Below are 16,375 nucleotides of genomic sequence, written 5' to 3' on the forward strand. Positions count from 1 at the left end.
AGGGAACCCTCTCTTGGTTGACGAGCTCTCTTTTAAATCAGTTCATAATTTCCTGCAGTTTTATTTTTATTTGTTTGGAAGACATTGTGTAAATATCAGCATCTGTTACACAAAAATTCATGCAAGATGGCTGCGTTTTGCCATCTTTCAAGGACGTGTCACTGGAGATGTACCTGTGTGACTGTGCAAGTGCCCTCCAAATGCCTGTGACCGCATTGTTTTTAGTAGTCGTGTCTTGGCCCACAAACATTTCTTGTGATGTTTCATTGTCCTATGAGAAACTATAAAACCCCAAATGGTTGTTACTTCCCTTGTTTTCCATGTGTCAGCAAGGCAGAACCTGGAGATTGCCTAATACATCGCTGTGTGCTGAACTTCAAACAGGTTTTGATTAGTTTATTTAGAAATATTTCTTCATTCTCTTTATATTCATGATGTTAGGTATTCCATAACCAAGGAAGAGACAACAGAGCTAATGCATGTGGTAATTGACTGTACAGCCCTCTGTACATCAGCAGAAGGACCTCATCACTGCTAACCTCCACAGCAGGCTGCACATCTTCATGTCATAGTCTTTAACTGAGGTGTGGGAAACTCCTACTGAGAACAGCTACTGGACGCATTAGCTGTATCCTGGACTTTACATAAGGTTTTATTTTTCATATGCTTTGTATACGCCTTTTCAATGCTTTTCCTTATTATTTAGAGGCATAACTGGATGGTTTTAACATTAAGCTGTTTCTGCACAAAGACTGCTGAAGTGGAGACCATATGTTATCTCGCAGTTTCTTTCCGGTTTACTAACATTTCTCTTGCTTTCAACATGTTCTTGCAAGTAGAAGACAAGCTACCTCCTCTGGCTCTTTCAGGACTATGCCAACATCAGAAAATCACAGAGAGTAAAATAAGTGTGACCCCCAGAACTGGTTAAAACTTCCTGTCCCTTAGGTTTTAGCTGCTAGGTCAGACACCAAGCTGAGGGCTGTTATTTCTGACTGATACAGCCAGAAATCCTGTCTTCCACTGTCCTGAAAAGACACCACTTTTTGGCTGCTTTTTTTATAAATACAATAGTTAAAATAGTTATCTAAGGAAGGAAAGTTTCATGTACCCCACAGTAAATGTATGTCTTGGAGATCTTCATGGTCAACCTTGATCCCACAATCATCTTGACTCTCAAACTTAGTTTTCAGTCTTTAGCTACTTGTTACATCTTTGAATTTCAAGGGACCGAGGAGGAGTGTTGGTCCTTCTGTCATTCTTAATCTTCCTTGGGAAGCACCAGGGGGCTATGTATATCCTATCTGAAGCTGCAGTGAACCATACCTTACTGTGCCATCTTTGCTTCCTACTCTATCAGAAGGAATCATGGTTCTGTAAAGTAAGTAATCATTCTTTTCTTTCATGTTTGTGGTCTGACATCATTAATACTGACAGTACAGCTCTGGGAATCATTTGCTAGCTAGATTGAATAGTCTCTCTGCTGTCTTGGCATTGACAGGTTGCAAAATGTTTAATGTATTACTTCATATTAAAAACAGATTTCAGCAACAAACCCATTAGTAGATCTAAAAATAAAAATAGATGCTCAGAATTCAGAAGTAGTATCAATATCAAATTTTAATGTATTGCTCTTTCATAGCATTTTTCATCTGTGGGTAGCAGTTCTGTATGAAATCATTACTAACCACATTGCTTGTACAGTTGTACAGAGGCAGACAGGGAATGGTAGTCAAATGAAACCTTGGTCAAGTGTTTAATCCCAGGGGACTGCAGCTATCTCATAACAGTATTTTATGTTTTATGTTGTTACACTAGACAGTACCTCTGAAACCAAAGATAATAAAGAGAAACTGAACATATGAAAGAAAACTAAAAGCATACAGTGAGAAATCTTTGTTGAGTAGAAAATGCATTGCTTGCTTTCTAAATCTAAATGGGTGCTGATGGCCTAAGCACAGTAACTTTAGCACATTTTATGCATGGCATCTTACATCCAAGTGGTCTTGTTTTATATATATTTATTGCAGAGCTATAAAACTATATTTTGACTGAAACAGGAGTTACTCTTTCAAATGCAATAATGTTATTTTAGATAGCTGATTTTCCAGGTTTTTTATGCTGTTGAGTGTATAAAGCATCTAGCTGGTTCAAATGCCACTGATGGATACAAATTAATGATATAGGACAATTAGGAGAGGTGTTTTTAAGGAGGATGATGTGCTAAGTATGTTTCCTTCAATTTTTGGATCTTTATGTTTTGAATATTATCTTAACTGTAGATTAAATTAAGTACATAACATTCATGTTTAAGATTTTATCAGAAGTGAAGTTTTATTTTGATTAATACATATGATATTTAAAATATTGGGTAACTTCCAAATAATTCTTGTTTTTAAATTGGAGGGCTTTCAACAAATGTCAAGTGTTAATCTTAGGCCTGCTCTTAAATTCCAATCAGCTAAGAGCATAATTGTTCACTAGAGAGTGAAGTAAATCACCTTATACACAGCGGCTTAAAGGACTAGTTGGAAGGAGGTTCCAGAATCGGTGGTCATGCACTCCAAAATACTCCAAAAAGTAAATGCTCTGCGTACCAAAGATCACATTAGTCACCCTCCCTTCAAAGAGACAAGGATAACCTTTGCGCCCTGGTGTCTAGAGTATTCTTGAAGTTAGGTGGGACTCCTTCCAGTGAGTGCTAGGATTTTAAATTAGGTTGTGGAGGTGACGGCTGTTGACATTTGAATGAGAATGGAGCAGTGCCATTACGTGCGCTACATTTTAGAAACTTGGGAGCTAATTTATCCAGCTTCACTATGTAGGTTACAGTTTTTCTAGAGCCTGGAGTTTTGTGTGCATCTGGTGTTTTTGTGTGCCATCCTTTAGGAGCAAGCTACATAAATATGTAGTAAAGGGGAGTATTGTCCCTTGGAAGCAAGTGGCAGACACTGATGGACATAGCTGATTTTATATAAGGCCAGATTCCCTGATATTTAGTTGAAGGTAAAAGATGTCTTCAGAATCACTGTGGATTAGAAAAAAGTGGTTCATCTTCATTTTTAGGTACCTCTAGAAATCTGGTCCATTCGCACTCCGCTAACTTTCAAAAGGATCTGTTGTACTTGACTGGTTCCTTGGATGCCTCTGGCATGACATCTGAAGTAAAGATCGAAGATTTCCCAAGGGAAGATGGAACGTGAATGTGTTCTCACTATTTAAATAGTCATTAGGCCAGATTTTGCTGGATTCACAGATGCACAACCAGTCTTCCATATTCATGAACACTCTTCATCTTCTTTGACAAATGGTGCAATTTGAGAATTGAGCTTTCCTCTTTTTGCTTCTATTTAACCAGTTCACCTTGGGTTCAGAAATCCTGAGGTTGATGAATCCACAGAAAGCTCCAGGTGAATTTGGCCATTTACTCTTTATCTTCAGCTGGAGAGTTATCCTGTGAAAATCAGTAATGTGTGTTTTACTCCTATTTCCTCTGCATGTTCTGCTGTTTTAGAACATAATGACTTTTTCTCTGGAACAGGTTTTGAAGTTATCTTCCTGCCAGCACCTACAGAATTTCCCTGTATCCTCCTCTGTATTCATAAAATTTATTGCCTAGATTATCACCCGGTGGAGTGCAGGAGAAAGAGCATGTAGTTCTTTGCTATTAGGGGAGATGAGGCACAAAAGGATTCAGTGCAGGTTCCAAATCATGCTTTAAATAAAACACCATCCTTCCCCTCCAAAAAACATTTACAGTATTTCATCAAGGAAAAACAACAGTATTAATAACCGTGCCATCACTCGGCATTTGCAATTCTCTTACTAATATTACCAGTGTACAGTCTTGCATTCCGTTCAAAAGGTGCAGTAAATCTACCTGACCACTAAATGGCACTCTTCCCTTTTTAGAGCCAAAACCAGAGGGAAGGTGCTCAAATCGAGGTAGAGAGGTAATATGCAAATGTATATTTTCTTGTTATCTAGTCTCCAAATCGTTGGTTGCCAATAGAAGAAAACTGACTTATTTATTAATTCTTTGCTTTGCAGTTGTTATGACTGGTAGAATCTGAACAGACCCTTTGTACGTTTGTATCACTGCGTTCTGTGAAGAACTTCACACGTAACACGAAACAAGCAGAGAAGCAACTGAATTTCTTTGCAAGTTAGGTTTTTTTTTTTAATCATTGTTGTGGTTTAACTGTGGCCAGTAACTAAACACCACACAGCCACTCACTTCCCCCCATCCCCTCCCCACCCCGTGGGATGGGGGAGAGGTTTGAAAGAAAGTAAAACTCGTGGGTTGAGATAAGAACAGTTTAAATAGAACAGAAAGGAAGAAACTAATAACGATAATAACATTAATAAAATGACAATAATAATAAAAGGTTTGGAATATACAAACCAAGTGATGAACAATGCAATTGCTCACCACCTGCTGACTGATGATGCCCAGTTAGTTCCCGAGCAGTGATCCCTCCCTGCTCAACTCCCCCCAGTTTATATAGTGGGCATAACATCACATGGTATGAAATACCCCTTTGGCCAGTTTAAGTCAGGTGTTCTGGCTGTGTCCCCTCCCAACTTCTTGTGCCCCTCCAGCCTTCTTGCTGGCTGGGCATCAGGGGCTCAAAAACCCTTGACTTAGTCTAAACACCACTTAACAACTGAAAACATCAGTGTGTTACCAACAGTCTTCTCATAGTGAACCCAAAACATAGCACTATACCAGCTACTAGGAAGACAATCAACTCTATCCCAGCTGAAACCAGGACAATCATGTTAGGAATTTGAATTACTCCTCATTGGTCAGTTTTCTGATGTTTAACGAGCTTAGAGCATATCTAATACAGGCCTGGCTGGAGACCACTGAGCTCTGGCTATTCTGCTTCCAGTACTGGTCTGTCTGCGTGGTACTTCAATGTCTTGTGGTAGCTTGCTCTGAAGTTTTTCAGGCATATTTATGTATGGGTGCCAAGCACATGGACAGTTAACAGACATCTGCATGTTTTGCAGCATTATGACCTATGCAGAGGAAAATATTTTTGGAAGAAATTAAACCCATGTAGTTTTATATCTCATTTTCCGATACATGATTCTTCTTTTACTCCATCGAGCTTTGTGGGGCTGCAGTGTAAATGTCAGTACTGGATTTGAAAATTACAGGAAAAGGAAAATGATTTAGATAACTTTCTTAAGGAAAACAGCATCCAAAATACCTCTATACTTGCTAATGTTATTTTGCTTGCCATGACTGCTTGTATAATTAAAAACACTGGTTTACAGGTCAGGATAACTGAAGCATCTGTGTTGCACCCTTGTAGTGTGACCTTGAGCAACCAACTTTGTGACTTTCACAGTTAGATAGGGGCCTCAATTCATCAAGACTAGTCTCCTAAATAGCAAAGTGATTATGCTTTGCATAGTTATGCTTGCAATGAACCTTAAAATACGTAGTTGACTAACACACATCTTTCAGAAAGGTGTCGGTCTTAATTTTAAACATGTCTAAAGACAGACAACCACCAATTTTAAGTTTGGGATTTTTTTTATTCCCAATAGCTTAATTGCTTTTAAAGCTACAGTTTTACTTCTATTATACCTTTCTCTGCTTATTCAGGGAGGTCTGGGATTTCTCCTATACAGGATCACATACAGCATAATGAACACACCTTTCAGTCACCTTTTTGAGAAGGTGAGATGGTAACTGAGTTGAGCCTGCCTTCAGTGACTCCAGTCACCAATTTCATATTTGTACAGCCAAGGTTTGTGTTGGACATTTTTGCAAAGGCAGCACATTGAGTTCCTGGTTTGCTGTGAACCAAAACTCCACTTCAGAGGTGTAGTGATAGTCTGCATTCTTTGTTTCTAGGTTTATAATCCTGCACTGGGCTCCGTTCAAGCACTGTTCATTAGAATCATCCAGTTTAATGGCTCTTCAAAACCGCTCAGCTTGCTTGACCTGCCTGTCATTTTGCCCCTGACCCTTTTTGCAAAGCATAATCTATTCCTGTTTCAATTTATTTTTCTTTAAAGTAAAATACATTGCCCTCAAACTTGGTTGGATTTCAAACCTTAGTGTTTTTTTTAGAATATTTGAGACTTTTAGAGGAAGTGTGAAAAGGTGTCAGCGTAATGATCAGTTTTTTATTACGTTTCAGACAGATGCATATATTTTACTTGGCATATGCTTTATCTGCAGCATAAATGTTGGGCTAACAATCTGCACTTCTGAAAATCAATTGGAAAAATTATGCTGTTATTTTGACCATTAATTGGAAGAACTCAGCAGATCGCTGATGAACCTGGCATAGCAGTGAACTCTACTCTTCAAAGTTTTGCATCAGGACTGTAATATTAAACTTCTGGAAGAACCACAGCACGTACCTGTGCCATGTGTCAGATCAGATGACCACAATAGTTTTATTTGGCCTTGAAATCTAGTAAATTATATGGAACAAACACAAAGCATAGCAAAATCTGGAAACTATGTAAATAGGCAGAATTTTAAAAGTGGAGGCATGACAAATGGACAAACAGTCATATTCTGTTTCCACATTTTCTTTGTGGCACAGAAGACTTCATACCTTTATCTTTCTACAGCTGCCGCTGAACTTTCTTGTCACCTAGCTAACTTGTGAACATCATTTCCCTGGTATTGCACGAAAAGCTGTGTGAGCAGCCTAGGAAATTCTTATTCTGGTTGTCTTCTGGAGTCCATCTTTTGCTTGCGTTCACAAGATGCCAGTGAAGAGCCTTCACTTTCCAATCCTGTGAACATACAAGTGCTCTTCCATCACACACAGGTTTAGCTGGTGCCTAGGTATAGATGCCCACAGAAGGAAGGTGTGGTGTATTCTTTCTCATCCCACGATTTAACCTGCTGTTCCTTAAAGCCTGTCATTTTCCCTCTTGGTTCAGAGGTATATCAATAGATGATCATAATTCTGCTGGCCTGTCCCTTTGCTGATGGAGTACCCAGTGGTAAGACTGTGGGTGATGCTCTACCTGCTTTCCTCATTTCTCCACTGCTTTGCAGTTACACTGGAGCAGTCAGCTGGAGTAGTAGCCAGCTGTTTGCTTACGCATGCTGGTATGCAAGATTGTTAAGTGACTGCAGAGACATTTGAGTTGAATTTGCTTTCCTGTAGGATCCTGTATGAGCATGAGGGCCAGGCTGCAACTTAGCCCAGGAAAGGTCTGTAACCACTCCAGACACAGTCTGAAGAATAAGGTGGAATTGACTTTCCCCAATATATGTTTATTTTTATTTTCCAAAGAGATTGATTTTATTTGGTATGTGTTGTTGTTAGATTTATTAAATAGTACTAGAAAACTGATTTTATACAATTTAGACAATTTTAGCCCTAAGAAAAACAAAACAAAACCTCAATACCAGTTAAGCACATAGTGATCTTGAAGTTTCTCACGGGAGATGTGCAAATATTGGAGTTATTAACTAAGCAAGGTTCCAGAGTTGGGGCAGTTTTAATCACTAAACAAAACCAATGACAGCAAAATTCCCTCAAAAGTTTAAAAAAAAAAAAAAAAAAAGAAAAAAAGAAAAAAGGAAACCACTCACCTTAGAGAGGGCAAAGGTGTGAAATATATTGTTTGCATTTTATAATAAATATGAAAGATGTGTTCCTCAAGAAAAGACAGGGAGGTCATTTTTGTTATGGATCCTCTAATCGTTTCAATGTCTGGTGTAAATTTCTAATACATGGTATATGAGTGACTTCTGTGAAAGAAGGAATGAGTCAGGAATAGCTATGACAGATGTGCTGCTGTAGGGACTGCTCACTGGGTTGCTTGTCACTGAGGTTGACAAAGGCTGTCATTCTGTGACTGAGAAGACATACAGCTCTACTGGCAGCTATACTTCGTGCTCCTGCTAGCGGGTGCCAATACGGTTATAATAGAAAGCCAAATAGCCTCGTACTCTTGCAAAACAAAAATACCTCACATAATTTTCCTGGTGAGCTTTTGTTGTTAGAGACTGCAAGGAGAGCTGACGTTATGATTTTATTTAATAATTTCTCTTGGGAAGCTATGCTTTTTGAGGTTTATCTGTGTATTAATTGTTTAAATTAATTTCTTGTGACTACAGCCATTCAATACAAACAACAATAAATTAATCTTGCGTGCCTGTCAGTCTTTATTTTAGCTAGGCCAAGAATAATAGCTGAAGCCAAGAGACTATGCTCCTGAAAATGCTTGCTATTGAGTTTTGACGGTTTTACTTGCAGTGAGTGACAGTCAAGCATATTGTTGTTAGAGTAGTCATTCCTTCAGGGGCTTGTATTGTGCCTACAGAAATGCCCTGCAGGTCTTTCTATATTCCTCCTTTTAAGATGCTAGCGTCACAGTCGCTCCTGTTTCTCTCCTTTTCTTGAAGGCATCACATAGCTTAAATAGAAACCCAAATGTGATCAAAGACAGAACTAAAACTATTATTCTTCCCTTGGCTGAAAAGGGAACTTGGAGGCAGCCAGCTCTTGTGGCTGGCGAAATCCCTGTTAGGATTTCCTCCATGTCCTGTAGGAGGAGAGACGAGGGTTTCTCGGTTTCTGGTACCTTATGGCTATTACCGGGGGGCAGCTTTATGCTTCCATCTGAAATTAGCAATTTCAGTAATATCTTTTGCATTCTTCCTGGAGAAGCCGAGGTTTTGGCTGTTCTCTTTTCTTCCATACCCGGGACTGTGGTGTTTTTCTTTCTTATTTCCCGGCGAGAGCTCCTGCAGGCAGCCTCGCACTTTGTGGCTCTGTTGGCGAGTCAGGAGTACCAAGGGGTCTGAGAGCTCAGGTTGTGTACAGGCCAAGAACAGCAGATATGCTTACTGGCAGAGGAGGTCTGGGTGAGCCTCCTTTGCCCCAGGAACCCACCTGCAGCTGTTTTCTATGGTAAATTAATTTAACCAGTTATCTTCTAAGCCTCTTTGTGAATAAACCAATGCACTTATTTGGATCACATGGTGATTATTACTATGCATCCTGGACGGAATGACTAAGCCTCCACTTTTTGTTCTAATGGATATTCATACCGTTCAATTATGAAACTTCCTGCAATTTGACAGAATTAGAAATATTGTTGGGGCTCAGATAATTAGTCCTTCATCACAACCTTTCCCTCATTTATGCACGTGTTTTTTATTCACATCCATTTCAGAAATCAAGTCACAGACTATGTTGCTAAAAATACAAGGCTGTGACATCACCCTGACAAACAGTGTTGCCAAAAGCCACCGAAAGTTAGTTGTTATTTTAAAAGTCCTAACGTTAACACTAAAACAATGCTTTCTGATATTGAGAAGCAATACCTACCTACTGGATATAGAATATGCTTTTATATTTAAAGGTTGTTTTTTCAATTCCTGTGTAGGCTGCTTGGAACAATATTTGCTTTTAGTAGGTCACTGTGAATAAGAAAGTATTTTAGAAGCAGCCTCAAGCATAAATGGATATACTTAGAATGTTTTAGGTGTATAGTAGTTACAGCTGAAAAACTAACCTATTTAATTTTCTGTGAATGCAGTTATAGTTTCTCCTGGTGTTGCTACAATGATCCATTATCGCAGGAACTGCAACAAGGAGTGGTTGTTCGTGGAGAGGTTAGCAGGGTGGCCAGAGATATGGAACAGGTTTTATATAGGAACAAAAGCAGATTCTGCAGCCTGTAAAAGAGATGATTGGCAAAGCATCCAAAAGTCTGTAAAATCCTGAGTGGAAAGTGAAGGGGGAACTGTGCATTGTCTTTTCCAATACTAAAATTGGGGGAGTGAAATGAAACTAGCTGGTAGCAAGTTTAAAGTGGACTAATTCCTGTTTCTTAACGTAACCTATAGTTCAGCTTTGGAACTCTACAGGGCGCTGTGGATGCTACAAGTTTGCACAAGAACAGAAGTAACTGAACAAATTCATAAAATCCACAGACACAACCCCTCTGTTCAAACACGTCTGCCAGTCATTGTAAGCTGGGAGAGGCTACTTGAGAACACTGAACAGGGGTTAAGGTGCCACCCCGTCCTTCTCAAGAGAGACCAAACTACAGTCATTTTGTCAACACGGCGTACTTAACAAAAAATGTGCAAGAAGTGGGCCACCAGTGTCACTGTTATCTAGGTCATTATTTTAGCAGTCCGTGTAGCATTCTTAGGTGATCAAGGCATACCCTTCCATTCAGTATCAACAGTAACGGCACCATTCCATTAAGCATTACTATTAAAAGAGCATTCGCTGCTTCTTACAGTTTAATTTCTTACACATAGAGTACAAGTCAGTAGGCCCAAATTTCACATGTGGCTATTACCATATTATCACACTGGCTTGTGACGACAAACAAACTTAGGGTACAAAAGCAAGGGTGCAGATAATCACTACAGAACTGCTGGTGTGTTAGAAGAATTCCCTGGCTCCCGCTTAACGCCGCGTTATTTACCCTTCACCATTGGGTAGCAGTGTAGATAACACAAAGCAGATATGTGTGTGCAGCCTTCGTGAATACTACAAAAGAGTCAGGAAACAAAGGAACCTGATAGAAAGTAATTCATTTGCCCATAATGGGCCTGTAATTGTTGCTATTACAAAATTTCTGATTGTGACTACGCTGTGTTTAAGAATTGGGCCTGTGGTTTTATTGCAGAATTATTACAGCAAACCCTTTGGGGACTGTAAGCATATAGTCTCATTCTCTTAAGTATTCATTTGGCCAATATTGTGAAATGTAGCTCTTTCTAAGGGACAAGAGGCCCTAGAATAACTGTTGAACTAATAATAAAATAGAGATCCATTTAGTTTCCTTTTTTCCCTGAAAGATCACTATCAAATCTAGAATCAAGCACCAGGAAAATTAGGCTTTTTAAATTATTATTATTATTTAATATTAGGCTTTTTTTAAGTAGATGGGCAAAGTACCTTGACCTTTTGTGTTGCTTTGAAAAGACTGAAAGTGTCCTTGGGCTTTAGAGTTTTAATAACAAGGTATTAAGAGACTTGGTTGTGTTTCTGGGGCTGAGAAAGAGGGCATGGAACTGGAATCATACACTTGGTTTTGCTGAAGTGTTTCATGCAAGTGGTGTTTGTGGTTGATGATGACAGGTCTGAACAGTGGTTCTTTTCTGAGCCCACTGAGTGGACCAAGAATATCAGAGGACATGTCTGTGTGATGAGGAAGGGATTAGCATGGTGATTAACCACAGTTCTTACTGGAGATACCAAAATTAATAGACTAGATTTCAAGATCCTCTCTTATAAACTATTTCTAGTGTCAGCAGCTTTCCTGGGAAAATAGCTGGAGTTACATGTTTTAAATGCTCCTTTTTCTTTCCTCAGCTTTTCACTTGTCCTCAAAACTAGACTAATCACTAGAGAAATTTACAGTAGATCCTCCATTCCTTTTTGTTTGTTTGTTTGGCTTTTGGGTTGTTTTCTTTTTTAGCAAAATCTCTCTCACGTGTAACAGCTCTTTGTCCTGTGTTTCCCTTATCTGAAGAACCTGCATATGGGTTGCATGTCTTGTAGTTCTTCCTTGTCCTTTGTTCAGAGCACCTCAGAGGGTGGCTCATTTCCTGAGCCTTGTCATGGCAGAGCCACGTTTAGGAAACGGTGTGCCAAAATGTAAATGCCTGCACTGAAAATTGGTGCTCTGGAGTAATTAAAATATACCTTCTGGCCTAGAGTAGCAAAAGGAAAGTGCGATTGGATACTTGGGATCCAAACCTTGCTCCCCCATGCTTCAGTCCCTTGTCTTCTACAATGGCAGTTGACAGATATTTCATGGGAAGGTATTTAGCACCTTCCATGCTCCTGGCTGGTAGCCTAGTTTTTTACCAAAGCAGAAGGTTTTTTGGTATAAAACAGCAGTTGTTTCCTGACTTGATCTGTCTCTTGAATGATGAGAGCTGATTATTTTAAACTTTACAGGCACAAGTGTAAATGCTTTGAATTGTCACAATAAGTGCCCAGCTTTTTTAAATCCAGAAATACTTCACTGTTTTTTGTCTCCTGTGTCATAAATCCCTTATGCTTCATTGCACACTGCATGTGAACATTTCCCTTCTGTTTTCTCTAAGCAGGTAGTACTTGCTGCTAATTTCATCTAACTATCTCTTGCATCTTGTGTCAAGGGAGACTTTTTTTTTGATAGTGAGTGGTGATAACCAGATTTTCTCTCTCCTCTATTGAAAAAAAAAAAAAAAAGAAAAAAGGAGGAGGAAAAAAAGTGTACAATTAACAGTGTTTGAAATAGATGCTGTAAATGACACCCCTAGAGCTTAAAAGTCTTTTTATTCTCCAGAGAGATACATTCTATTCAGTAGCTATTGAAGGCTTTCTACTGTCCTACTATTTAGGGAATTAAAAATTTTTCACTGGTTGGTTCAAAGTAGAAGAAAACTGTTTAATTAGTCATTCTTATTGTTCTTGAAAGAAACAGCAAAGGAAAAAAAAAAGCTACCTTTTTTCTTCTCCAGATGTAGAGATCTTTTTTGATAGTGAATGATGTTCTGAGACTGCTTAAACTAACTAGAGTAAATCCAAGCCAGCACTCCTAGTGATAAACATATGGGGTACTTTTAAAACACTTGGCAATGGAAGAAAACAAGCTGTACGCATCATTAAAGTATAAATTGAAGAATCTGGGGAGAAATCATGGAACTTCAAAAGCAGTACAGATCTTTTATAACAGTATTATATGAAGTTAGACTGTTTTCTCTTTTTGTAGAGTTGTCCTTTATATGATTTGTAGTTGGTATGTAGTGTCTTTTATTTCACTTAAAAAAATATGTTTCTTTAATGATAATACATAGTAAAGATGTTCCTCCAATTGTATTATTTCACTACAATTATTAGCTGGTTCACATAATGGTTGAATTATGAATGAAGGAGATGCGATGGTACTGAAAAATACCATCTCACTTGCAGGCAAATTACTGATTGTTTCAGAAGGTATTCACTGTATAACACATTCAGAGATACTAAGTATTAGTCTCTTAAACTTAAAGAAATTGTTACAGGTAGTATAAAATTAGCTGATTGTTTTGCTTGATGTTGATACCTTGTACAGTTTTTTCCACACTTCAGAGGTATGCAACAGCAAGTGTGATAATGAACCTCTACCTACAACAGGTACTTAATGTTTGTGTGCCATTGTAAAAATGTAGCAGATAGATGGGAGAATTTTCTTTATTGGTTTTTTTATTGGAGCAGTGGATATTGTGTACCATGACTTCAGTAAGGCTTTCAACACTGTTCCATAAGATCCTCATAGATAAGCTGTTGATGTATGGGCTGGATAAGCAGAGAATGAGGTGGACTGAAAACCAGCTGAATGGCTGTGCCCAGAGGGTGGTGAGCATGGAATTAACTTGCACACTCACATCAGGAATAATGTAACAGGCTGGGGCAGCTGTTTACATTGATGGCTCTTCCAAACACCAACTCAGATGGTTGAAAAATCTGCTTTTCTCTATTTTCCTTACCAATTCATGTGGTAAGGCTAAATTTGTAAAGTTCTTGCAGGCTGTTAAAGTGCAAGTTGGACATGAGAGGATTTATGGTAAAACGGGGTAATCCCTTTGTGTAATTGTTTCATATTCTGTAGTTTGTAATATTTTGAGGATCTAAGAGATTTGGATTCATGAAGAGTATGAAATGTGGACATCACTAGTGGACTTCTTTGGGGGTAACGTAAGCCACTTGTAGATAAAAAATGAAGGTGTAGAATAGAGGCTACACTTAAAAGAAGTGTGAAGTGTAAAATGAAAACAATCTCCTTAATTAAAACAGTGTCCATCCCCATCAATATTAAAGTTGATAGTCCACATTCAAGCACATTCTCATTATTTTAATGCAAGTTATGAACAGATAATAAGAGAATGCACTCCAGTAGGTGAAAATTACTTGCTGCTGTGCTGTTGCTATTTCATGACATTTTAGTTAATTATACTGTCCCATAATGACTTATGACTGTGTGCACAGAGACTTGAGATAAAAAGGAGGAATTGTAGTGGTTTTCAAAAGCCAGACCAAGAGTATAGCTGTCTAGAATGGGAGGATAATAAATTCCGTGGGCTCAGATCACTGGGTGACCACTGGGTTTGTCTTCAGCTGTAAATTAGGGAATTATACAACTGCTATATAGCATTAATTATTAAACAAAAGAAATTTCACAGTTTTATTCTTTCGTGAAATTTCTATAAAGGGTAGGAGACTAGCAGTGTCTTCTTTGTTGCTTGTGATTTCCTGTTTTATCTTTCTTTGTAACTGCCCTGACGGACAGTGACTCATCTAGGGAAAATCCTACCCTGTGGTGCTTCCATAGTCACCAGACGTTTTACAAGTTCTAAAGTAATAACTAGATATTCAAGTGGTACCACAGGTCTTTTAGAGAAAAATAAGTATATGCTTCATCCTTTACTCCCCTTTTTTTGTCAGCATTTCAGGTTAAAATTCAGGTACTGAATATTAGTATCACCCTTTGACAAACCTATCTTTTTAAACTTTTTGACTGTAAATCAAGAGTCAAATAGACTTAAATGTTCTTATTTGCACATATTCAGTCACTGGTTGTAATGAGAAGATACTATTTTGTACATTACTTGGTGCCTACCAAACAGCACCTTGCTAGTAGATGGTCTGCTGGCTGCATGTAACATAGCAGGATAAAAATCACCTGAAATTCTTTTTTTCTTATGTAGTCTCTCTAGTTCAATGTATTTTGCATTAGTTCCCTCCTTAATTTGTTATGCATGAAGCTGTAATGCATATCCTACTTGCATACGTGTAGGCAATATACCAAGGTCTCTTTGGGTACGACCATGTTTTGGAGATGGGTGTCTATGATAGTGACAAAGTTCTGAGTAGTGCTGGTTCCAAAGAAAAACGAAGGTAAGGTTTCAGTACTCATCATCTTATGTGTCTTAGTCACTTAGCACAATGTGCACATTAATATTTAAAAATATAAGCATAAGCAATGCTGGAGAACATCAGATGCATTCAACATAATTACATGTACTCCACAAACAGGTTTTCTTCCTGCCAGAATTTGCCTGTGCTCTGGCCATTTGTGCTGCTTGCTAAATGGCTCAGAAATGTTCTGAAAACAGAAAGACCTTTGCACTTTTCCGACCTTTGTAGAAATATCCGACCCCATTCTGACCTGTTCCTTAAAATCTACTCTCTAACTGCCTTAAAGCACTAGTTATCACTCCAGGGTGTTCGTTGGGCATGCAGTGTATCTTGTTGATCTGCGCTGAATTCATGCTGAATATAATTCGAGTGCTCAGGGTAAAATGCCACAGGTAGTTGCTCTTGACCCAGTCAAAGCAATATGGATGAAGTTTTACTCCAGTTTTGCTTCTCTTGTAAGGGGAGCATAGACTATGCAAAAGGTATGTTGTCTGTGGGCAATAAGGAAGCACATGATTATGAAGGAAGGAAGGTAGGAAAGTCTTTAGAAACAAGTTTTCCATTAATATATAAATGCCACAGTTCAATGTTCCCACCTGTCACAATCTTGCATAAATGTGTGTACTTGTAAAACAAGTTCCTTCTGGTTTTGAATTGCTGAGAATTTGCCATGGTCATCCTTCTTTTACAGGCTATGTTATTGGCTGTGTACATGCATGTGGCAACTCTATAAAATAGTTCTCTATGTTATACATAAAAAATACCATGTGACTTTCTGCTTAAAAGATAGGTAACCACATTTCTTCTTGTTTATATATGATATATAATAGTACCATAAATGTATAATATAAGAAGTTGCTGCACTTTATTCAATACAACCAACTCCTAATTCCAGCTTTTATTTGTCTCATAGAGGTACACCTTGGCTGTAAAGAAAATCTATATCTTCAAACTCAATAGGAGTGGTGAATGCTAGGTGCTAAATTACTAGTGACACTTGAAATTTAGAATCTAGAATATGTATAATTTTTAACAAATATAGTTGTCTGTTTGGATGTTAGGAACTTTTGGGTATTCATTTATTAGTGCTAATTGAGCCACATGCTCAGCTGAAATACATGATCTTTCTTCTAGCTCTAAATATAGTCTAAGTCATATCATCCAGCACAGTAATACATAGATAATTTGTATTAATGGAAAGCATGAATCAATATATCAGATATCACTCCTAGAGCATTTGGATTTGGCCTCTTGGATTAAAGTGAGACATAACAGGTGAAGAAAAAAAAAATCACTAATCAGATTTTCTCAAATCTATTTTCTTACAAAGTCTGAAATTTTTGAAGGTGGGAGGTTTGTCTGAAAACAATCCATAATTTCCAGTCTCATTTTCAGTTTGTGTTGAAAAAGGAAAAAGAACAGCATCATATTCTGGTGTCATTCATGGAAATATGCGTCCTTTTAGG

General features: G+C 38.2%; 1 protein-coding gene across 2 annotated transcripts in view; it reads left to right on the forward strand.

Moving 5' to 3' along the window:
• Positions 1–16,375, forward strand: part of CCSER1 (coiled-coil serine rich protein 1) — a 723,061-nt gene that overhangs the window by 169,097 nt on the left and 537,589 nt on the right. The window lies entirely within an intron of this gene.

This window comes from Aquila chrysaetos, chromosome 1 (assembly GCF_900496995.4).
Source record: "Aquila chrysaetos chrysaetos chromosome 1, bAquChr1.4, whole genome shotgun sequence".
Classification (NCBI taxonomy): Eukaryota; Metazoa; Chordata; class Aves; order Accipitriformes; family Accipitridae; genus Aquila; species Aquila chrysaetos.